The sequence below is a fragment of the Silene latifolia genome, chromosome 11 (assembly GCF_048544455.1).
Source record: "Silene latifolia isolate original U9 population chromosome 11, ASM4854445v1, whole genome shotgun sequence".
NCBI classification, from domain to species: Eukaryota; Viridiplantae; Streptophyta; class Magnoliopsida; order Caryophyllales; family Caryophyllaceae; genus Silene; species Silene latifolia.
In genome coordinates this window covers 29,478,328-29,488,646 of record NC_133536.1, presented here as the reverse complement: position 1 = coordinate 29,488,646, position 10,319 = coordinate 29,478,328, and the positions used below count along the sequence as shown (strand labels likewise).

Genomic DNA, 10,319 nt, shown 5'->3' with positions numbered 1-10,319 from the left:
TATTCATGATGTATGCTTATCTTGGGAGCTTTATGTAATAAGACGAAAAGAGACGGAAGAATTATGTGAATAAAACCTCCCTCGACGTCTCTATTTATACTAAAAGCTGTTTCCTAAAATCCGCCAGGACGGATGCACTGGGGAACAGGCGCAACACTTGCTGCGCCTCTTCGAAGGGATGCAGCTCTTGCTGCGCCTCGTCCTCAACCTTCCTTCTGTGATTTTCCGCGTTGGATCTTTCCTAAATTCCTCAACGAATAATTTCCTATTCATACGGGTTATTATTTTGGTAAATACGTCAAGTTGCCATATTTCGTGTTTCCTAAATTCACGGGCGCGCATTTCGAGGCGATATCGACATTTTCGTCATTTTTAGCACACTTATGCATTTCTTTTTATTTTTCTTTTTTAGGGAATCATATCACCAATTTAATTTATTCATTTTCAAACTTATACATTTCTTTTTCATTTTTTCTTTTAGGGGAATCATTCCACTCCCATCCCACATTAACCTTCAAACTAATAGGTATCTATTTTTTTCTTTTTTTAGGAGGTAACCCTCCCTACCGTCCAGTCATTTCCGGCAAGAATTTTTCATTTTTCGCGTTTCCGAGTCATGGTTTCGCGCTAATTTAGGCCATGTGTACAAATTTATGGTCTATGTGACTTTTATGTAAATTTCGGCAGCATGACGGCGCAAACCGTCATCTACCAAACCTGTTCAAAGCTAACCTGCAGGTACAAACAAAGCAACCCAGCAGCAAAGGCGCTCAGGCCATCATATATACAACCAAGAGAGTACCTGTACACCAAGCTGGGGGCTCGAGCCCCAAAACATAGTCTGAATGTCCAAAAACATGTCCCAAAATGTACAAATGTACAAAACACAGCAAAAAAACAAGAAACAACAAAAACGCTACTGCTGCTCGCCGTCTAGCTCAACAACTCTCGCCTCGAGAGCAGCAACCTCGGCGTCGCGGACCTCGAGCTCCCTCAGCAGGCGTGCTGGCTCCTCCCGGGACTGGGCAAGCTCTCGCTCCAACTCGCGCTCCCTCTGCAAACAACAAGAATTGGCTCATGTCAATCATTTCAAACATAAGGAAGATTAGAAAAATTCAAAGATGAAGTAAACGGAAGGTTCATACCTGACGCCCTCGGCCGCCAACAAGTGCCTCGACGGCAGTAGCCCGCAGCCGGTTGGCTACCCTCCACAAAGCCACGAACCGGGATGGCGCAACCTGCATTTCAAAAGAAAAATTCTTAACGATTGGACAAACTCGAGCAAATGTGTTCTTATACAAAATTATACTCCCTCCGATCCAGACCAAAGGTAACATGGGAAAAAATGGAGTATTTAAGAAAAGGTGGAAAAAGTAAGGGTAAAGAGGGAAAAAATAGGTGGGCCATGTAATTTTGTGTTTAATTGTATGTTGGTAGGTGGGGTATGTAATGGTATTTTGTGTAAATATCAAATGAGTATAAGGATAATTTGGTAATGTTGTGCGCCAAATAAGGAATGTTACCTTTGGTGTGGATCGTCCGTTTATAGTAAGTGTTACCTTTGGTCTGGATCGGAGGGAGTACAAGTTAGGAGACTCACCCTCCGAATCAGATGCTGCCACTCGTCCAAGCCAGCATCTCTCATCGCCACGTCAAAGTCACGTAGCTCGGAGATCGTCGTCATCCCCGTCGCGTTAGTGTACTCAAGAGTCTCGGGGTACTCTGGGGGCTCGATGCCCGCCGCCTCGACCTCCTGCAGAGTCAAGTGATTTCCATTATCCGATGATTATTCATCGTGTTCTTAAAATAATTAAAAGTAAAAGAGGATAAAGCACTCACCACAACCGGCCAGTACGCCAACCTCCCGTAGAGGAATGCCGAGTAGTCCTCACCAGGAAGAAGGAGGGCGTCACCACCGACGCCAGCCAGGTCAGCCTCCCTCTTAGCCTCAGAAGGCTCCCTAAACATCGTCCGAGGAGGATCGATGGGAACCGTTAAGAAATCGCGTGAGCACTGACGAGCCAAGCGCTCATCCAAGTACCACACAGGACCCATCGACGTCCTCAGAAGCAACCGGCTCGCGCTCCTAGGTCGAAGGACCTCAGCCACAAAGGGAGGAGTGCCAGCGTACTCCGCCCAAGGCCTGGGCACCCATTGGGAAAAAGCAAACAAGAAGTCATTCTTATGATCGGTTCTGAAAAGGTAATAATAAAAAACGAACGAAGGTGAAGTACTCATACCGTCCAACTGAAGAGCGTTCACCTCCCGCTGACAGACGTCGTAGAAGGAACGCCGACTCCTCGTGCGACACATCACCCAATCCCTCACAACGGGATAGGCCTTCTCCACCGGCTCCGTCCTCTTGGGCGCGAGGCCCGGAAAGTAGGAGTACACCCACGCCTATAAAACAAGATAGTCAATAACGATCTTTCGTGATTTGACAAGAAAAGAAATGATCTTTCATTAAATCAAGTGAAGGTTCATACCTCCAACAGCAGTCCAGGGCCGATAGCAGCAGGAGAAGTCCCCTTCTCCATCAACTCCGGACAAACCATGGCCCTCATAAAGCGGATGAGGACCGCAAAACCAGCAGTGACCCAGTCCCAATGGCCTAGGGAGCTTAGGTCAGAAAGAAAGGGAAGGAGCTTCGTCGAAAGCCTCTCTCCCTTGTCTTCGAGGTAGATCGAAGACAGAAACCACCAGAGCCACAAACGGACTCTCTGCTCTGCAGTGCAGGGAGGAGGAGCCGTCTCCCTCCCCTCGATCACTACCAACGCCGGGGTCTTCCCCGCAAAGTAGTCCCGAACATAAGAACTAGGCACCAAACCAGGTACCGCAGCCGCCTTCGGTGCCAAGTTCCAGCCGATCAACCTCCTAGCCTCAGCCGAGTCAACCCTCATGGCTGTCTCCGGCCACTCCACCACCTCAGTCCTACACGGCAGAACACAAATCATGTCGTAGTCCTCTAAGGTGACCCTGACCTCGCCAAAAGGCATGTGAAACGTGGAGGTCGTGTCCCAAAACCGGTCCAATAAAGCTCGGACGAGATTGAGGTTAGCCCGAAGCTTCCTCCTCGCGATATCCCTCCAAGCCTGCACCAAAGCACTAAACGCTCCCTGCTCGATCATGGCTCGCTCCTCAGCCGACAGCCTCTCGTAGCACCCCATCGCCGTCGTATAGCCCGAGAATGATCTAATGTTCCCGGCCTCCTATGTTGATTTGAAACAAAAGCTATCTTTAGCTCAGATGAAGAAGAAAAGGAATGACAAACGGAAATGAAAGAAGATGAATGAAGGGTGATGAATTCAATTTACCAAGCTCTTCACCGTCTTGTAGGACAGGTGACCCTCCGCAGCCCAAAGCTGGTGCCTACTGTCCCAGGTCTCAGCCCACGCAGGTGATCCCCTCAGCTGGCGACCACCCCGTCCAACGTTGGCCCGTCTCGGGGCCTCCTTTTCCTCAACAAACTCCTCCTCAAGGACCTCGTCCTCAGCAGCCGTCACCGCGGCAGTAAAAGCCTGCTCTAACTCCTCCTCAAGCATCTGAGAAGGGTCAACGGCAGTGTCCACGTCCATAGGATCCCTCCCGGATGTAGAAGCCTCGTCGCCTGCAAAACTAAAGTGAATGTAGGTCGCGTCAAGTGACGACAAGCCTTAATTAGGGGATTTTTGAGTTTTCGGAGCTCCGAAATCGCTCTTTTCTCGCCGTCCTTGGCAGTTTTCCCACAAACCCGTCCGCTCATGTGGTAATTTGGGTCAAGTCAAGCCTAAGTTGAAGCCTAGCCATGGGTTCGAGTCGGAATTTCGACAGCATTTCGTTATAACGGCGATTATGCCCTAGGAAGCGTCCTGAAAAATTCGTCACAAATCAAATTCCGAGATGGTAAGAAGTTTACCCATCATGCAAGGATTCCAAATATCAAGTTTCGTCACAAATGGGCAATCCTAAGGCTATTTTCGAAGCGATTTACGGTTTAGCTGTGAAACCGTCACATGGTTATGATCCTTATACTACCAATTAGCCATTTATAAAGTCAATTTTGCAAGGCAAAATAATTTGGGGGAAAAGCCCCAAATTTTCGACTAATTAGGGTCGACAACCCTAATTTTGTCGGTCCCATTTGATCAAATACAGAAGATAAACGTAAGATTGATACACATACCTCGATTAGTCATGGCAAATGCAAACTTTTGGATCAAATTTTGACGGAAATGGTTGGAATTTGAGAGAGAAATTAGAGAATTTGTGTTTCGAACAAATGAAACAACCCCTCTGTTTCATCGGGTTTTTACGCAGAATTGACACGCCCAGGAAAAGACGCAGCAGGTGTTGCGCCTCTTCCAAGGGACGCAGCTCTTACTGCGCCTCTTCCTCAGTTTGCCTCCATAGGAATTTTCGAAGATTCGTTATAACTTTGTTATTTTGTGGGCCCATCTTTGGTGCGCCTCTTCCTCGATGCCGTATCACATATTTGGTCCGTTCGACGTATATTCTTCGCCCGGATCCGTATTTCCAAGGCAACGGCAAATTGTTGCCATGTTCTGCCATGACCTAGCTTGTCACAACGAGCGGTTCTTCTTTGACAGGTGTTTCGACACGCCTTTATTATGTTCCCCCAGCGAGAGTACACGGATAGACATTCCCTCTCGAGACATGGAGATCAGTTCCCGATTATGTTCCCCCAGCGAGAGTTCACGGATAGACATTCCCTCTCGAGACATGGAGATCAACATCGACCCCAAGCTATTCCGAAGTTTGTTTGAAGCCGACGACAAGCAGATTTCTCTCGCCAGCGGTTCGGACTATGTCCCTTTGTCTTCTCCCAATATCGTGTTTTGTTTCCCCTGGAGTTTCAAGGAATTTCAGGTATGGTCTCTTCTTATGGCTGGCAAGCTTCCTTAAGTAGTCTAATGGACTTTAAACGACCCTCCCCAATAGTCGACAGGCTCTAAAATGTTCCCGACGACAGGTTCTTGGTTCAGACCCCTTGAGTCGCATCGCGTCGCCATAGTCGCCCGGTTGTAATCTTTGATTTTTTTCTGATGGCTATACTTTGACTTTCGCCTTGTCCAAGTCTCAGTCAAAGTGAGGGCTCTGTAGATACCTCATTTCTGTACCTCCCGCAAACCACCCGGTGATGATTGGGCCGCATGTTTGGTACGCGGAACGATTTGTGACAGTTCGTAAGTTTATCGTCAAGTGATCGCTCAAATACTTGTGTCTACCTCTTAATTGTCATCTACGTGCTAATACGGTCGTTTTGGCAGTAATTAGAGTACATTTGGAGTCCGGGTCAAAAAACCGTCTTCATTTTCTAAAACCGAGTCAGGATGTTCTGGAATGTTCCGGATATATCTATTCCCTATTTTTGCAATCTTTTAATCTTTGGCAAAGAATTTCCCGTAATATTCACACAAAATATTAAGGAAAATAAGATTAATCCGTTATTCCATAATCAAAACACGGAAATCTTTCTTCCGCAGGAGGAAGCCACTTGGGAAAGGACGCAACAAGTGTTGCGCCTCTTCCAAGAGACGCAGTGCCTGCTGCGCCTCTTCCCAAGTCCTTTTCTGCGTATTTTTCGTATCTTTTCATATCTTTTCGAGATTCACTTCCAAAGTTTCTCCGAAAAGCCCTACTTCCTCCGTGTGATTAGTATAAATAGAGACCTTCGGTCTCACATATTTCTCACGCGAGTGTCCGCCCTTCTCTTCTCCCTTTGCATTCTAGACCACGTTCTTAATTTTTGGCGTCTACGTGCTTGAACTTTCGACCACGTAAGCTCGGATCTTTCTGGGTACCAGCCTCGTTTTGTATGACCGACCAATTTGACCAACTCCACCATAATCAATTTTAATCAATCTGTTTAATTTCCTTTTACGAGGGCACTTTCGTCTACATTCGAGTCGAGCATCACTAAACGTTAACTTAGTTCATCTCGTTTCGTCAAAAATGTAACTCTGAGGGTGTAAATCCCTATTTTATTATTGTTCTTTATTTATTGTAATCATCTTGTAAGGTTTATGTCGAAAATATGTATAAAAGCGATTTATAAACCATGTTTTAAAACCCTTTTTACGGATTATCAGGAGACAATCGTCGAGAAAGGACGCAGTAACTGCTGCGCCTCTTCGTGAGGCTGCCGCAGTTCCTGCTTTCTTTCTTCTTCCTTCGTCTTTTGTCGTCTGTTCGTTTTCGTTTTCTTTGTTTGTTTCATCGACATAATAATTTGAACATGATAATTCTAATGTGTAAATAATTCATTGTTAATTCGTCATTAAATCCCGACTTAAATCCCTTGTAACCAATATTTGCGGGTTTTCGTCATTAAAGTCAATCCGGGTTTTAGAGATTCGATTCATTAATATTGAGTCCCTGGAATTTGATCTTTGATATAGTTGCATCTGTTATTCATCGTCACCATCATTAATTCGTCATTAATAACCTATTTAGTCTAATTAATTCGATTAGTTTGTTAATTTGTAATTAATTAACCTTATAATCTTGTAAATATTCGTTCTAATCGGTTTCATCCATGTTTTATTGTTTTTATGACCCTTAATCACCTATAAATAATATGTTAATCACTTTCATCCGAGTCAATTATTCATAATCAAGTATTAAAATCACCAACGAACATTAACGATTTGCAATTCCGGCTTCACAGCCAGAACTGAGCCAAGGAACGGACGCAGCAACTGCTGCGCCTCTTCCAAGGGACGCAGCTCTGCTGCGCCTCTTCCTGGTTGATTTCTATCCCTGAACTCCCGTGTTGCCTTGACCTAGTTTATTAATTATGTATTAATTTGCTATTAATTGTATTATCACCCTAATTCCTGTTCGTTAATTTATTTATTTATTCTTTCTCAAAATATCCGTTTTAGATGTATTTTCGACATAAATCAATTAATCCGATGTAATTATTGTAATTTTCATTATTGTATTTATTATTGTATTCCTTTTATTGTATCACTTATATGTTTTCACATGTAATCAATCTTAATTCCAACTTCGACCCACTTGTATGATAATTACGTGTTAACCGACTTAGTCTAATTCTCACATGTTAGGATTAATCTAATGGATGTTGCATTGCATGCATATAACTTTCAATATATCGAGTATAGACAATTTCCCTAATCATTAGTAGAGGCCGCTTTCGAGGCGGGCGGGATTAGGTGTTCGATCAAAAGAGCTTCCTAATACGTACCCTCACCCCTTACTCCAGATCTCTGTGAACGTCCGTGTTCATTGGCATCCACGAGAGTCATTCTAGACATAGAATGCTAAGGGTAACGAGTTCTTGGTGTTCATGTCACTACTTTGTGTCTTGACATGGCACGAGGTATTCGAACGGTTTCCAATTTTCCACAATAAATTGGTGGCGACTCCACAATTGCAAACGCTTGTTCCCAAGCGCCCCCGTGGCCCGCGTCCACAGTAGGATGAGGCTGTCAAAGGAGAAAGTCTAATAACCTAGCGAGTGGAGGCTAGGAAATCCCTACCCAAATGAAACTCGGGCCAAGAGTTTAGTTTTCGGGACGTAATCCCAGGAGTGTCTTAGATGACCTTAAACCTTCTAGACCAGAAAAAATCCAAATTTCCAAAACGGCTTGAGCCAAAACCATTTCAAAAAAGTGATGACCCACTGTCACAAAAGCAAACATTCAAAGTTTACGAGTACAAATAAAAATTCACCGAAATCAAAATATTATAGAAAAGAGTTTAAACATTAAACCGAACATGCTCTTAACTTAAATTTGAAAAGGGTAAAAGTCCTTACCTGAGAAAGCAAATTGCACATATCAAATGTCTCTATATAATGTAGCTCTTCACAATGAAGTTGACGTCTACACATTAACATTAATAAAAATAATTTAATTATTACTCTATACTTTTACCACACCAAGAAAAATACACTAATAGTTTTAACCTCCCCAAAGTCAACGTTTTATCTAACTAGTTGTTGCTCCGCGCCTGGACGCAGTGTTCCAATTTGGTCAATCTTGTAGACGTTCTCATTAGGAAGTACGGTAGAATAAATGAAAAGTATGACTAACATATGCAAGGAATAGAGTTCATAGAAGTCATGTCATTCAAAGATTTCCTGCAGAACACGTCATCATTGCTATATTATAAAGAGGCGTGGGCTGTCAATTAGACACAATTATACAAATACAATTAGAACTGGATAGTATATGCGTATTGCTCATGTGAATTCGTAGTACAATTAGCGCTAGTTGTTGCTCTGCGGCCTACCGGGAATAAGTGAAAAAAGCCGAAAGTATGGAAACAGTAAAGGAATTGGTCCATGTACTCAAATGGTGGACTTTGCATAATAGTCATCACAAAGCTGTAGAAAATGTTTGAAAATACGAGTTTTCCAAGAAGCCTTACTAAAATACTCAAAAACATTTTTCTTGACAGTGCAACGACACTAAGCCACACTTTTTTAGCAACAGAACCAAAGAACGAGACAACACCACGAGAGTAGGACAGCAACTAAAATACATTTGGTCAAATGTCAAAGACGACTACGGAGCCCAAACAATATTATGCACGGTCTATACACATATATCATCCAGTTCTTTTTGGTTGCTCTCATAAGCTATACGCATATACCATCCAGCCCACTGAAATATCTTACAAAATAGGACTTCTTGTGGTGAAATAAACTGCATCATCATAGTATTCATTAACTTTCCAACACTAAATGATTTTATCACATACTCCAGTCGTATTTTAACCACCAATTAACAGATAAACATGTTGCTCCAGATCTCGCCATAGGTTAGATATTTAGCACTTGACAAAACAACCTTAGTCGTCTTTTTGGTCTAGGTTTCCCTATATATCACCAATCTGTACAATTTCTTGAATATTGAGCGTTTCATTGTCAACTGCCACTTTTACTCCAAGTGCGGTGTAGTACAATATCACCGATATTCCCTGATAGGAGTTGTCTTCGGTGCTACTTCAATAAAGACAAGCAACAACTATACATTGAAGCTTTTGTACGTGCACAAAAATTGCATGATCACGCCAAATTCCAATTTTGCGTCTGTTTGAGAATACGTGTTAGTTAATTATTTGATTACAGTCCGACGAGGAACTTTCTAGAATGTTATATTTCACTTTATAGACAATATTATATATAATCTAATCATTAAATGTGTGAAAAATCACAAACTCTCTTCATTATCGTTGACAGGCTAAATCGCACACATATCAAAGATAAACCAACTGTCCTAAACTAATGCAGTAAAGGAAGTCGGGATCGAATCCAGAAGGAGACAAATGTGTTCTATTCGCTATTCTAAGTCCGTCTAAGTCATAAAATTGGGGGTTTGATTATTTTGTTTACTAACAAAAATAATAAGGAAAGAGAAATAAAGCGTAAAAAATGGAGTTCAAATAATAAGAGAAAAGGCTAGGATATTGAGTCACCATGAAAATGCAACGGTCAAAGTTAAGTGTCAAATAATATCAACATAAAAACGATTTGCAGGGCGGGAAAAGGTCATCTCGGTCCGCTATTCGCCCTAAAAAAACTTCTAATATGCTTTCGCTCTATTTAAAGCATTCTATTGTTTGCAACAGATCTAACTCTCTCCAATATCTCGATCTAGGTCGGAGTTTACCGGTTCAAATAACCAATTACGTGCACTTAACTAATTAAATTCTATTAAATGCTACAATTAACAACACATATTCAAATATATGCAAGATCTAAATCACCTATTTAAAACCGTTTTATTATCATGGCTCCCCTAATCCAAGCATAGGAAATTTGGCTATGCATAATCGAATTAACAAACTTATCAATGATAATGAAAATCAAATTAAGCATGATGGAAGAAACTAAATAACAATTAAACATAAAACTTGCAATAATAAAAGAGGAAGAACGAAAATAAACTAAAAGAATTAAATGAAAAACAAAGACTGATTAATTACGAAAATAAAGGAAGAAAGGTTACAAATTTCTAAATCCGAAATTGAGAGCATAGTAAGCAGGGCCGTCCCCGAGATTTCGGTGGCCCGGTTCAAAAATTTAATATGAGGCCCATATTATCCAAATTTTTGTTAAAGACTATCGACATTTATCCAAATTTTCGTAGAGTATACAATAAATATTAGTCTTACCATTGACACGAATATCTGTTTCATATGATTAAATGTCAAAAAAACGTTTTTATTTTCGTTATGCATAAATTTTTAGAAATCAATGTTTATTTATTATCGAGATCATATAAAGATAGTGCATATGTAATGGGGGATTTTAGGGTAGTAGTCTCAAATTGCAAAATTAAACTGAA

At 41.9% G+C, this 10,319-nt stretch overlaps 1 long non-coding RNA gene across 1 annotated transcript; it reads right to left on the bottom strand.

Moving 5' to 3' along the window:
- Positions 1-1,018: 1,018 nt before the first annotated feature.
- On the bottom strand, positions 1,019-1,748 carry LOC141614204 (uncharacterized). Its single transcript, XR_012529317.1, has 3 exons — positions 1,601-1,748; positions 1,146-1,238; positions 1,019-1,054 (listed from the first exon to the last, which is right to left on the bottom strand). It is a non-coding gene; the product is annotated as an uncharacterized LOC141614204 (long non-coding RNA).
- Positions 1,749-10,319: the final 8,571 nt, after the last annotated feature.